Source organism: Sylvia atricapilla, chromosome Z, assembly GCF_009819655.1.
Source record: "Sylvia atricapilla isolate bSylAtr1 chromosome Z, bSylAtr1.pri, whole genome shotgun sequence".
NCBI lineage: Eukaryota > Metazoa > Chordata > Aves > Passeriformes > Sylviidae > Sylvia > Sylvia atricapilla.
In genome coordinates, this window is record NC_089174.1 from 77,354,532 (window position 1) to 77,369,885 (window position 15,354).

Here is a 15,354-nt window from a genome sequence, read left to right on the forward strand (position 1 = left end):
AAAATGCATTATGCAAGTATGCATAGCATCAAATCAAATAAAAATATTTTGAGAAAATATATTATCAGGGAATGAAAAGAAGGCAAATATTTAGCATACAGATCAGCATGATCTTGAAACAGAAAATAATTGGAATTGTCTTATGTTTTGATCTTTGGAAATATTTTTTTTCTTCTCAGAGATCATGTCTATTACCAGCTGCTTAGGTTAGGTACTAGGGGTAGTTGGATGTCTCAAAATATTTTTCTCAAGGAGAAATTTTTATTTCACTGTTTAAAGTACAGGGTGGACTAGGCATCATGACAAGACTAATAAGACTAGTACCATGGTACTGGTACTGTTTAACGCTTGCTTTTAAATTATAAGCACACAACATTAACATATTGCAAAAAATAAAGAATTAATTCAGCCTACTAAAACAATTTCTTGAAATCTTCACTGAAATTTTCATTGAAATCTTGCAATGGCTGCAAGTTCCACCTACACCCTTTAGACAATCATTCATATCAGTTATTCATTAGGTGGCTGCGAACAAACTGCTTGGTTTGACTCAGCTTGCAGGTACGTAAAAGAGAGGTAAAATTTCAAGGAAAAAGCTGTTTGAGAAGGCTGTATTATTATTAGTTGTAGCTAACCAGGCAGAACAAATCTTAGAGGCGTACCACAGCAGGGGGAGCTCCAAGACAGGCTGTGCGAGCCAGCTGCGCTCCGCAGCCAGGAGCGGGAAAGAGGGAAAGGAGAGGGACAGAAAGGAACTGGATGGTGAAACAAAAGTCAGAAAGCATTTTCTAAACATATCCGAAAAAGAAACGCTAAATAATTCACCGAGAGTATCTCAAAACATGACCCCAAATATAAGACATTGTCTTATGGATTAGTATTTTTAGCAAATGGCATGAAACTATTAGATAGCTCTCACTTAGGACTGTGTCCTGAGGTGGGGAGGAGGTGAGTCAGTGACTAACATGAAAAGCATTTTGACAGATTCTCTAAAAGAAGAGTTTCAGAAAAGCAAGCTCTGAATTTATCAGTGTTTTCTTCTAACAACAACAGAAGCATGTGAAGCACAAATATCTTCACTCTCCCAGCATGCTTAACAAATTATTTATATCCCAGGAAGCTACACTAGATTTTGTTGGTGGCTTCATGTTGATTTTGCCCTTCTTATCTATAAATTTGAACATTTCTTTTCAGAACACTCCTACTTTTCTCTCTCTCTCTTTTTTTTTTTTTTTTTTTTAACTCTTTGGGTTTTGTTTGTGGTTTTTTTACCATGATTATTGTCTTTCTCATTAACCTTAGCCTTGGGGCCAGAAAATCAATCAATCAATCAATCTGCAGGTTTAGCTTTTTAGACAGTTATGTAGATAAATTTGAAACGTGATAAAGCTCTTGGAATTTTTTCTGCTGAAATCAAGTATTTTCTAAAAATCCTAAGTGAGAGTGAAATTTTTTTTCAGAATATTTCGGAAGAGGCACAGGACTCTTTACTTGCAATACCAGCAACCTGACTGAAGAGCTAAAAAAGGGCTAATAAGAACCTGCATGCATCAAAGCATCCTAAGAAAAATTAAAAATAGATATTAAATTCTGTTCACAAATTTAAAAAGCAAATAGAATAGAAAGAAAAGAATTAAAAGTAATATGCCCAAAATATTATCATTGTACCTTCTGAAATTAACAAGTAGTCACTGGTGAAAATTCACCAGCATCACTATTGTGGGTTGTTGTTTTCTTTAAATAATGAATACTGCACACTATTCTATTACAGAGAGAAAAATATTCCAAACAGGGATATGAAAAATGAAGAAATTTTAAAATAACTGTAGTAAGAAAAGGCTTTTTGATTTATGAGTCAAAGCAAAAGAAAATCTGACAAAAATGAAATTCAATTACCAGTTGTTTCCCATGTTAACTAGGTAATCATTCACACTTTTCAAGGAAATAAGTAAAATGTACAAAATTGATGAACATTTCAAGATAATTCTAAGAACAGCAACAGCAATTATGAATAGGAGACATTGTGAACACATGAGTAAGAGAGCAATGACACACAGAATCAATTTATTAAACATTCTTATCCTGGAAGTGTCATTTCCTAGCCTCAAGAGCTGTGAAAACAGAGACATGGCCACTAATTTTTAGGCTGTAAAGAGTACTCTGTGAAGAGTGTTGTGCATGCAGGTGAGGGAACTCCTCACATGAACTCTGCAGCAAACCAGCTGGCAATTGGAAGCTTATCTAGCTATACCTCTGCTGGCACTAAAATGCTAATGCTAAAATCTTAATTCTAAAAATATTTGGCTTCTTTTGAAATCCACTATTGCACCTGACTTTATATTAATCTCATAGCAGGGAAACACACAGACCAATTAAACACTGTTTCAATATCTTTTATAATTTTATTGCATTAGAATGTATATTATGACCATTGCTTTTGTTTCTCTAGGACAATTAAGACTCAGATTACAGCCACTGTACTTTTTAATAACTCTGAAAATTTGATTTAACTTGTAATCAGAGCCATTGAGTGGTCCCATAATTCTAGTCCTGATGGTTTTTCCAACTTGAGACTATATATACAGGATTTCCGTACAAAAATTATGACAGTGCAGGTGATGCTTAACAGCTTTAGTTTCATCACTGAAGATTTCTCCTGCCTAAACCCCCAGTGACTAAGCTAGGATGTCAGGTATCATGCTAGGTCTTACTTATATTCATCTTACTCACTCTGGGAAACTACAGCTGCATTGAGCTGCTAAGAGCAGTTCTGCCACTGAGAGATAAGCTACCAATTTCAAAATAGAGTTTACAGAGCCTGAAAGAGACATGACACAAACCCTGGGCCTAATTTACATAACACATTTATTTCCTTCCTGAGAAATCATACTAAAAAGCTGTTGATAAAATGAACAAAAAGGAGATGCTGCCTGTGCTGACCTGCAAAGTGCTGAAAGAGTGAAAGTAAAATGACAAAGTTCTCTCCTTAACTCTGGCACGGAACTGTGAACTAAATTTCCTTAGTATCTCCTCATCTTCCTTCCCACCATCCTATCTCATTTTCAAAACTGTAAATTTCTTTCTAGGAATAAACGAGTAAATTTGGCTTTAAACAAAACAAAACAGAACAAAAATAATGGCTCTATTCATTTTTATCAATCTATCCAAAGACTAAACAAAACCACATTATGAATCAACGGCATAAATTTTCTAAATTATAAGTTATATTCCATTAATTTCTACAGACTCCTGCGAGTTACTGTGACAAACATGTGACAAACTTAATACTCTCTACAAATATATAAGAATTATGCTCTACCAAAACACTTAAAATTGAAAGAGGAAAACCACTAAAAGTAACTGGACAGCTAGACGAGGGAACCAGTAATAGAAATCTGATTAGTTCAATTGTTTTATATTTTAGCTATTTAAACAATAAAAGATAATTAAAACTAATGAAATAACTTCTCATTTCAAGTTTTTCACACCAGAAAAATAAAAAAAACAGTCACAAAGAACTATTGAAACTCAAATATTTGACTGCTGTGCTGCTCAGAATATTCTGAAATTAAAACCTGCTAATGAAAGATGTTAGGGCTTGCAGAGTCATGGAGCCAAAGATATCAGATGACTGGGTGAAATCTATTCCCTCCCTTACACAGGAGTGAAAAAATCCTGGAAAACCAAGATAAATAAAAGAATATTAAAAAAAATGCTATGATATACAGATGTGAGAGACTGCACATGCAAGAGAGAGAAATTGCCACTTCAAAGATTGCATGTATACTTTTTAGAATATCAAAGGTAAATTTAAAAAAGAAAATACACAAGTAACACAAAGTATATCATCAGTTGCTCAAGAAATTTATGCCCTTTAAATAGGTTTCAGAGTGCACTTGAAATAACTTCTTGATTTTATTGGTGTTGTTTCAAGTTTTAGGCTATTTTTCATCAGCAATGCCCCATTTTGTTGGATTGCACCAATGGTTTGGGGTCTTAAATAAAAATAAGTGGACACTAAGATGAAAAACCTTTTAATTCATTAGGCAATCCATCACAAGGAAATAAAACAGGCAGATAAATTGCGACGAGTCTAAGTTGAGAGAAAGGAACTGAATAATTGTATAATCTTTCAGGTCTGTCATTACTGATTCTTCAGAGTTGCTATAGTTAGGCTTGCACAAACCTTTTTTTAATTTTTTTCGCACCCAAACAATTTGGTACATCTTTGCACTAAACTAAAATCTAATGAAAGCAGTGGCTTTGTTAAATGGTGCAATACACAGCAGTAAGAGAATGCACAGTTGCATTATTTTAGATTCAAGGTAAGTTCAAACATCACTTCAGAATATGGTTCTATGAACCTGACCAATATGATGTGGTTCCAGGTTTCCCTGGATTTTCTTCACATGGTTTATCTCAATCTTCTAAGATTTATTGTGTTCAAAAGCAACAATATTTTCCCATGTTTGGCCAAGCAAATATGTTTCTATTTTCTTCAGTTCCAGTGAAGAAACTAGAAATATATTTTCATACACTTAGCCCAGAATCAAAGAGAGTACTTCTAACAAAATGGTTTGAATGGGAAAAAAAGGCAATTCTGAAGCTAATTGCCCTTTCAAATCACTGCTACTGCGTACCTGAGCCTGCCAGATGCTCCTGTGTGCTGGAGTCTGCTGCCCCAGGCACAGGAGATTGGTGGGAAGTGCTGCAGGCTCCTGCAGGAGGGGCACATTTCCAGCGGGAAACTGACACTTGGCAGCCTAGTAAAAAAATGCCTGAGATACACTACTGCTACCTTCTTATATAGCAGCATGACTTTCAGATGAAGGCCAAACCTGGTCCACAATGTTTCATTACTTAAATGTGTTCTTTTAGCAATACAAGGCTGTTTTTCTTTTCTGCAGAACTGAAGCTCTGAACAGAAGAACTGTTCAGAATAAAACCTAAAATGTCTTCAACCTGACAGCTAAATCTTCACAAATTAGTGTTGAGAAATGGTTTCAGTTCATCACAGTTCAGAGTAAATAGGTATCAGAGAGTCCAAATCAGATTTGGTAAATTTTTCTTTTTTACTTGAGAATATTTGTTGGTCTTGCACATATTAGTATCACAAGAAGTTTAACAGATTATTAGCAATATTTTAAAACTCTGCTTCACTACACTGAAAAGTATGAACTCTTTTTGAGTAATTTAAAAGTCCTCATAGCTTTAAAATTCTAAGCACATTCTCTAGCCAAAGGAAGCAATGTTTTTTCTGGCTACTCCTCCTCACAAAATGAGTAGGTAAATACCTGCTAATTACAATATATGCTGCTCATATGGTTATCCCCAAACAGAAGAGCAAATTCACACACATATAAAACCAGTATTTAGTGAATTTTGTCTTTATTCTCCTAGTAAACACTATCAAGAACTGAAAATCCTAGTTTAGGGAGTATTTTACTGGCCATGTTATATAGGCTAAAAGTTGTTCTTAACTTGCAGCACCCCAGGTACACTTAAAATTTGAAATTTCTCCATCTCTGGCACTGTAAGTTTTATAGCTTGTCATCACTGAAACTTTGAAGACACTATGACTCAAAAGAAAACCAGACAAAAAGATAATTCATAATTTTTGTAGAAGCTTGTTAATTTTCCCAGTTTTAATAACTACTTCAAAGTCTGTTGAAAAACTTGAAAGCAGTGTTTGACATTTTTCAAATTAACAAAAGGATATTATCTTTTCCCATTTAATATAAATATAATAGAAGTATTGTAATATTTAGATGTCAAACCATTTAAAAATAGAGACCAAATAATAACAGTGGAAATACCTGGTAGAGAATCATCAAAGTGAAATCTACCCCAATCACATCACATCACATCACATCAATCACTATCTGAAATAATATTTAGGTAGAGAGATTTTTTTCATGAACTACAGAATACACCAGTGAGAGCAGAGGTTATTGGACGAGGGAGAAAATGCCAGTATGGAAAAGGAGAAGGATCCAGCTAAACTCTAATACAAAAGTAGATCACTAACCAAGACTCTAAAGGATAAGATTTTAATAAGCAAACAAAATAGCTTAAAATTTTGCAAGATCATAATGACTTTCTTTGGCAAAATAACCAATCAGATACATATTTAAATTGAAAGCTGTAGTTTTCCTCTATCTTGAATTTAGCAAAACTTTAGGTAGTGCTTTATATACACTGGACATACATGGGAATGAAACAGGTATGCCTAGGTTTGATTCAATTGATACTTGATAGAAGCAGATACCATGGACAAAAGTAAACAGGGACAGAACTGTCAAATAGTAATACCACATTTTGAATAAAGTCCTTTAGAGTGTATCACATTTTCATTACTATCTTGAAGTAAAACATGAAGTGACTAAGAGTTGATTTTATAAGTAGAAAAGGGATGAAAAACATTTGAGACAGATGGATTAACAGGCAATTGATATTGGTAACCTGGACACTGAGAACAACACTGTGAAAAACAAACTGATAGATTATTCACCTTGCTCTGTGAGTTGAGACAAGAAACTTGCATCATTTGGACCCAGGGTAATTTGGTGTAGATGCCATTTTAAAGATAATGATGCTCAAAACCTGAAACATATTTCCTGCTTATTGGATACCACACACGACAGATACCATACAGACAGTAAATTAGGTTACTTAAAATCTTCATGAAGTTTCTGGATGTATGTGATCCTGCATCAAACTGTTACATAATGATCTCTTCAGTTACTTTCCATTCTGATAGAAGTAATAATACCTTTTCTATTCAATTTTCAAAATTATTTTCCAGGCAATCAATATGAAACCTAATTTAAGAATAGTGGATGAATATATTAAATATTAAAGGAACATATGCAAATTGGGTGATAAATTCAGTAAATTATGGAGATAATAAGAAGTTATAAAAGAGTAAATATATGTGAGTTTTTTTCAAATTTAAAATGACAACTGTCAACACTCAGCAACCTGAAGGGCCTCCCACTGTTATTAGCAGCTTTGCTTTTCTACATTAACACACAGTTTAGCTGCTGAACAGCAACAACAGACTTAGTTTCTACCTCCAAGTCCTTAGACTCCAAGGAAAAGAAACTGACATAGGCAGATGCAGATAAATTAAGACAACCAACAAAATAAATTAAGACAAGACAATGGCATGGTATTGGTAGGTAGAGAGCAGGTAGGTAGTAGGCATAATCTATCAAAAGTCACATAATAGTTTAGATTTTCTGTATGTTGTGGTACTGGGAGAGGCAGAAAGGCTTACCTAAGAACCTGTGCAATATTTATCAACAGAGCAGATAAGCTACTTTATTGAACTTAAATAGGCTTGGTTTACACTCAGCAGTCATAGGATAGAGGTGAAAAAAAAAAAAAAAGCGAAGCAGATAGGCAAATTAATTTTTCATTTCCATTTGACTGCTTCTGAAAACTAATACCTTTTTTTGGACTCTCTTCAGACTGTTCTCATGGAAAATTAAAATACTGACTGCCAAGCAAGGCATTGGAGATTTTGATTCTCCCCTCCAGTTCAGGTACATAACTTCCTGTATCAAAATCAATAGGCATTAGACACTTAAATGCACAGCACCATGGCCAGAATAAATTATGCTGAGAAAAAGGTCACAGATCTTAGGTGTGTTAGTGAGCTGTACATGAAAAGAGTTGTCCTTTTGCCACATTATTTTTTCTCCTTTACTGCCAATATTTCTTTTGTTTTAGTACTGCTTAATAAGTGATAGGTGATAATTTTTGATTGGGCCTAAATTTTCAAAGGAGATAGGCTAAATAAGTATCTCAACATTACTGTGTGGATACCACTTCAAAATCCATGATTATTCAGTCAAACTGGAAAACAAAAAGTAGTATAGAATGAGAAGGAATGTAAAGATGTGACCAACTCAGCTATACACAGAAAACAAGAATATAAAAAAGCTTGTTTTCATTTTCTCTTTTTATGTAGAAATAATTAAATGAAGATTTATTTGAAATACTCATTTGACCTTTGAAATCCTTGTTAAAAAAAGTTCTCAACGAAGTTCTGGTGAAGCTGTGAGACAAAGGCATAGTGTAAGAAGTAATGGAGCTGGAAAGCATCAAACAGGTGAAGGACTGAATTTTAACTGAAATGTGTAACTTCGTAAATCACTATGTCAGGAGTAATTTTTTTCTCTTTTCTTTCATTTTCCCTTCCCAAAAAGATGGCTTTAAATGCTGATTAAATTGCCCATAATTCTTTATAATTGTAATTGGTTCCTAGACTATATATGCATAAATATAATGAATATGTTGTATTTATATAAATATATTTACGATAGAAGCTGAAGAAAACAATAACAAGGTTGCCTAAACTTACAATTTTTCTAGTAAAATACAAATACAAATAAAGAGAAAATTCCATTCCAAATGCTTTTTAGAAAATTTTAACAGAAATACCAATTCACTTAAAAATAGAGAAGTCTGTGAAACATAATAGAACAATATGAGGAAACCCCCCTGGCACCAATTTACACAGTCCAGGACTATAAAAGGTGCAGAGAACCCAAGCACACATCCTGCATGTGGTTTTCCTTGGCATTATTTACTTCAGGAAATGTTCCTGCCTGCTTTATAAAGTCTGGCCAGTGTTCATGCAGAGCACTGGGATGCAGGATTATAATGAAGTTATTAACATTATAAAAGCCACAAAAAGCAAAAGAAAGGGATATTTGCTCTGCAGCCTGCATATTCAGAAGACAAAAAGAAGGAAAATTTAGTCCTGCTAAATAGACTATGACAAAAAAGCACTTGCTCTGTAGAACAATTATGATGTCCCTGTTACATGTGCAGGAGCTATCTACAAAATCACTAGTGAGTCCAACCAATTTAAACATGTAATTAACAGGTTAAAAGCACAGAATATTTTTAACAATTCTTTGTCTTTCTAAAGACTTCATCTCAAACATTTTTTAAAACCTCAGTTGTAGGAGATCAATGAGAAAGTTGACATTGGCCTCAGACAATGTTTTACCTTTGATCTTCATAGAAAAATATAAGGTATTATTTATTACTATGAAATCATAATTTGAAATTGCTAAGGCATTTTCTTGTAGAATGCCACCAATAATGTAAGGCTCCACCATATACATGTTTGAAAGCATAAGGATTTTCAAGCTTCTGAGGCAAAGCATATGACAGGGAACAGCAGAACTGAACTTTGGGAGTACACAGCTCACAGACTGCCAAGACTGTCTTCCATCAATGTAGTTCAAATTTCTTTTCAGGATTCACTTGAAATGTCAGCTGTTTCCAAGTAAGAAACAAATATTTCTACACAAACTCTATGAGAAACTAAAAGGGGCCTTTTCAAGCAACAGACTGAGGATGGTTTCGACTATATTTTGCAGCTGTCATTTCAAAGCCTCACATTCTTGGGTTATTAGGTAATTGCCTCCATGTCAGCTATTCTCTCCTTCACTGTAAAGGTGACTTCCATGCAAAACAAGTAATCTACTCAAGATTCTTTTTAAATCAGAAATTATTGCTCTCAGGGATTTTCTTCTTTAACTTATGAAAAAACACCATTACTTGACTTATCCTAAACAGCATTTTGTTAAAGCAAACTTCATCATTTATTGTTGTTACAAGCTGAAGGACTTCTTGTTTCTCTTCCAATACCTGAATTTTAGGATTTTCTCCATAGGCATATTTTTTCCTGTTATTAAAAATGCTTCACAAAGAGGGCATTTTTACTTCCATTTCGTTCTTGTCTTAGACAGAATTTCAAAATTAGTGCAATATACTTTATATAATTTACAAGATTTATGACCTTTAATGATGTTCCTGAATTTTTTTTTTTTTTGGGGGGGGGGTAAAATAGCCATTTTCTCCAGAAAATTTATGATATATTGAAGTTCTGCAGGTAGTGTTGAAGTAATTACCTTAATAACGATTAGTGTGTTCCCATTCAGTTTTTTTATTTCTACTCACCAAGCTTGGCTCCCACCTCACATTACTTTGCAGCTCTTTCATTTACTGTTGAATACCTAACCCTTTCTTTGTGCTGAGTTTCAGATAAAATTTACTTTTAAAATTATCCCTTCCCAATTTAAAAAGTCATTTTCATTGAAAGATGGTGGTTAGACAGTTACAAGGATTTCAACAGAAAGTACCTTATCAACAGTAGTTCCAGTTTTCTAACAGACTTAGATGTGCAAATATGCATATTTATTGTTATCTTCAAGCTTCACACAAAGACAGAGTAGTATTAATCAGCACATTTTTCCACAAAGCTGCAGTATTTCTGCAAAGTTGGTAGGGATTTCATTGTTCATTGTATCACTAAACAGTCTGACAAGACCTTGAATTTCTTTATAAAACATCAGCTAAGAAAAAAACTGCAAGAACCTCAACTTTTAGTGACACATCCTGTTCCCGGTTTCTCTAAGGAAATTTGAAAATGCTTTGCAGTGCTGAGCCCATTTCATGTGTAGCTGCCCATTGCAACAGTGCACCATTAGCAGCAGTGGGGATCCAGGGAGGCAAGGGAGTTCCTCAGGCTGGCAAGACAGGAACGAGCTGCTTGGGAAGCACAGTCTGCTTGAGCAGACAGCATGTCTTCTTCTCTACACACAAAGCTTGGAAGGCTGCACCCACTCATATGGCAACGGAATGCTGAGGATGGCTCCGTGTGTGAACAGTGACCCTTTTAAACAGCAAATTTAGTGCCAGCAGCTCCTCACGGGCAGTAGCAATTTCATCATTCTACACAGTGCAACTCACCAGCTAGAACATATTGCAGTTTTTGTTCTGGAATGATAAACCTCATCTGTGTTACTGAGGAGCCTCAAGCACAACCGAACAGCAAAGACAAGGATTTGGGGGGGGGGGGGTGGGGGGGGGGGGGGGTGGGCGTTAAGTCTAGCAGTATCATAGAAAATTTAGGATTTTTTTTTTTAAATTTTTGATCCCTCAATGCTAAAATACAGTGGATTAAAATTAATGGTTGCCTAGAGTTTCTTTACAAAAAATTGCTACACACTATACAATTGACTAGAGAAGTTCCTCTTTCCTCACCTCCTTCACTGCTCAAGTTTTTACCACTTAAAAAAAAAAAAAAAGCCTGAAAAGGGAACATAGAAAATAAAGTAACAAACACAGTCCGTATAAACAAAGCATATGGTTTACCGCTAACTCAGTCTTCCCAACTTCTCTCAGAAACTGAACACCCAATCTATTTTTTGCAACAAATATTTTTGTATTTTTGCTCCTATACCAGACTGATAAAAATTTTCCTTTAGATAAGTAATACATTAAAATTGCTAGAATCACTAATTGACTTTTCATAATGTACATTTTCTTCCAAAAATTAGAATCTTGAGGTATGGAAAATTGGTAACATGTACACACTCAGACCTCCTTCCTCTGTGAGACCAGAAAAAATACTGCTGTATGAACCAATTACCTGGCTGTGATGCTAGCCTGCTGCACAAGTATTTCTGCCAAGTCTTCAGCTCCAGCTACTGTGCAATCATTTTTCAAATACCCAGGCTCAGTTATTTATTCAGGACAGCTCATTTAAACAGCTAAATAATTGGTGGAGTCAGACCACATTTGGCCTCCAGCATTCCTTGGATGTCTGACCTCTAGAAGTGTACAAAAATTTATTACAAAATGTACAAGTCTGGAGTGGGACTGTAGCAGCTATTTGCCTTGACAAGCTCTCTGTCAATGCCAGTTCAGGGGTGCTGTCAAAGTCAGAAAGACATTTACCCCATTTCTTTTTAATGAGATGAGCAATAATGCAGCCACAACAGCTTGTAAAACATCCAATACGTTTCCATAAAATGCTTACTAAAACTATTTAGTGATGTCTTAACACAAAGAACTGTTTTTTAGATCTCTTTCCATTAAATAGCTTGTAGAACTATTTTCATACTAGTAATCTCCCATTATAGTTATGAGACAACACTTCATTTACTTCTTCTGTGCTTTCCTACAAAGTATTTTTATTTTTAGAACATTTTTGATGCACATTTTTGTTAATATATGCTTTTAAAGAAGATTTATCACTTAGTGTATGTAAAACAACAGAGAAATTGCTCAAAATGCTATTTTCAGAGTAACAGTAGAACCATAAAGGTAATGTAATTAATTTCACACATTCACAGACACAGAGGAGCACAGAGCCATGATGGGAGAAGTGATGCCCCAACAGTCCAGTCATAGACAGTCCCCACCTAGCCCCTCCCTGGGGAATTGATGGGAGAGGCTCCTTACAGACTGAAGGGTTACTGCCATGGGGGGCATGGGACAAGTTATGGGGTATCAGGGACAAGGTATTGGGCTTTGATGAGTTGGGATGTCCAGGGGAGGAAGAAAAAGTAGGAGAAAAGGCAGATAAGGTGGTTTTCAGAGGAGCAGGCATGGTAAAATAGAGAGATAAAGCATTAAAGCAGGTGGTTGGTTCCCTTGTCTGATGATGCCCCGTGTTAAATCCCCCAGAGTCTGTTCGGTCTGCTTACTAAACCGCACATCCTTCTCTGCTCCTGGGAAAGGGGCTATCCATTCTACGCCAAAGCAGCTGGGGCCAGTTTACAGACGTGTCAGCAACTGGACAAAGTCCCTGTGTATTTGTCAGTGAGCATCAAGACAAGCAATCCGGTGAGCAGTCTGAGTTGTCTGGGAGGTGTGTGCTATGAGTGAGGCACCTGGAGAAGGCAGCTACCAGAGGGTGCAGGTTATGGGTGATCTGCATGTATCAGTGTTGAGTAGAAGGCAGCAGGGTTGGGTCTCAAAGACTGATCTCTCACGAAGAGATCTAAAGTGCATGTGGGTGTCCATGTGCACACATGCACGCTGACAGAAATGAGGAAAACAGGGACCAGCTGCTGGGCACATAATTACTGGGACTTCAGTCCAGCTCCTGTCAACATATGTATGTCCCCATAAGAGACCTTCATCCTGATCAACCAGACGAGGACATGAGATGCAAACAGGGCTGTTTGGGCTTGCCTTGAATGCCAAGTGGTTCTATCTGTGCTGATATGCGTGGCCTTGACCATGATCATGTGTTTATCAGATCTGCAGCCCACTGAGTGCCCATGGGGAAGGCATGCTCATGCTGCATCCAGGCTGGCCGAGACAACACTGATCTGCAGCACCTCACTTCTACCAGGCATGGATGAAGATACAAAATCCAACATCCTTGGCAAAACTGTATGCATTGTTACACTGTAAACCTTTAAATAAAAAATAAAAAAAATACACCCCATAAAGGAAGGACAATTCAAAAGAGAAAATGTACATTGTTTCAAGAATAAAACACAGGACAAGTGGAGAATAGAAATCCTTGATGCAATCAACATTCATGTTGCTGGAAACTTTTGTATCCATGACTAACTTAGTAAATAAGTATGAATTATTTACTCTTTCTTTGTTTTTAGTTCTATAGAAGAAAGAAAAAAGAATCTGTTCAATCAGATCTTTGGTGGATGGTTTCATTTGAGCTGTGGAGGAGTTCTCAGTAATTAATAGCCAGCTGCACAGCCTGATATAATGCCAGATGGGTCCTGCGTCATTAAGCATTACTGAAACAAGTTGCTGTTTATCAGGTAATGGTCCAGGAAAATAAATCCTTAGAAAACCAAAACAGCTTTCTTAAGAGGCAAAGATGTATTTAAGGATTAACCTCGTGGTCATTATTTAATTCCATTTAGGAAAAAGTAAGTGCATAAAATGTTTTTTTCTTGTGCAAATTATTCACGTATAAGAAGGGCAGAATCTAGTGCTAATCTGCACTTACGATTCAAAGTTCTTCTGACAAAATTATAACACTGTTGATCATTAGAATTCCCCAACATTTCTTCTAAGATGTTACTTTTTTGTTATTTATAGATTTGCCTAAAATTATTCACCCAGCCAGAAATTTTTATATTTGGTATAAATCCCAAGACTGTTCATTACTGACAACTTCATATTGTAGTTTTTTAAAATGAGATTTTTGAGCTCCTGTGTGATAATGGGGCACCTACTCTCAGTCACATCCACACCCTTCAAACATGATCTCCACAGGCACCTTTCTCAATTTCAGCAGTGCTTAGCTCTGAACTTTGAAGATGGATTAGTAGAAAGACCAATCCCAACTGCAAAAAACTTGATTTGAACAGTATATGTATTATTTTTTCTACTACTGAAGTACTAGAAATGCTGGATAGTTAGTTTCTGAATACTGTGAATTTCTGACTCCATATTCCAAAACCCTATCTCTAGAACAGACCTAACAACTATTTTGTCAGTGCTGTTACAGCACAGCTTTAAATCTTTGTAAAGCACACAGCTTCTACAATGGGAAGAGTTCATAAAGAAATAGGCCTTTTTAAATCTGGTGCAGATTTAAAATTGTTTATTTTGAACAAGAAGTGCTGGGTTGTTGACTGAACAAGAAATATTGGATAACTGCCAAGGCAGTGAAGGGATAAGGTGTACTGTACTGAAGCTACATTGTGCTTTTGTGCATTTGGAACAAGAAAATCACATGCATAGGAATGCCAACTTTCCAGCCACCATAAGGTGCAAATTACCAAATTTGTAACATTTTCTAACTTTTTTTCCTTCAAATCCTCTTTTTTAACAAGATTAGGCTTGTTTTCATGCAAGCTCATAAACCACAGTTTCAGTCTTTGCTACAAAGGTTACTTATATATGATGCTAAATTTATTCAAACAGCTGCATGTGAAATCATGCCTTAGTACATTCTGTAAACTTCAATGAGAGGAAACAGGGAGTCTATTAAAAAGCCTCTTTGCAACTACTCAATTTGCATGTGCATAACAAGCTCATGAGAATGTAACTGGTGATTTCCACATTCTCCATCATTAAAATTTTTGAACGCTTGAGATTTGCAAAGTACAATTGGTTTGGTACAGTCAGAAAAAGTATTTAAATATTTTAAATACTTTTGTAAGTGTAAATATTTCATCAGAATCTAACTAATCTGAGTGTTATGTCTCACTATATGGAGGTACCTGGAATAAGGACAGATAATTGTTGATAATGACATTGTCTTCGAAAGTGGGTATAAAATTTCTGGCCTTGTATTGCTATTCCTGCCTATCTATCCCTGGCTGTAAAGGGAAATAAGCACACCAAAAAATTGTTTTCTCTATAGCACAAATTACAAGGCAGAAAGAAAAATTAAATTTAAAAAATAAAATTTCTATAGCAAGAACATTTAAAACAGTAAGAAAAACAAGTCCAAACCACTAATAGTCACCTTTACTGTCAGGTACTATCTTTCCATCTGAACACAGATAAATAGAAGGCAAGGAACTGCATGACATCCAGAAATTTTTAAGTGGTGTT

General features: G+C 35.5%; 1 protein-coding gene across 1 annotated transcript in view; it reads right to left on the reverse strand.

The window, feature by feature from the left end:
- Positions 1–15,354, reverse strand: part of PDE4D (phosphodiesterase 4D) — a 310,959-nt gene that overhangs the window by 206,718 nt on the left and 88,887 nt on the right. The window lies entirely within an intron of this gene.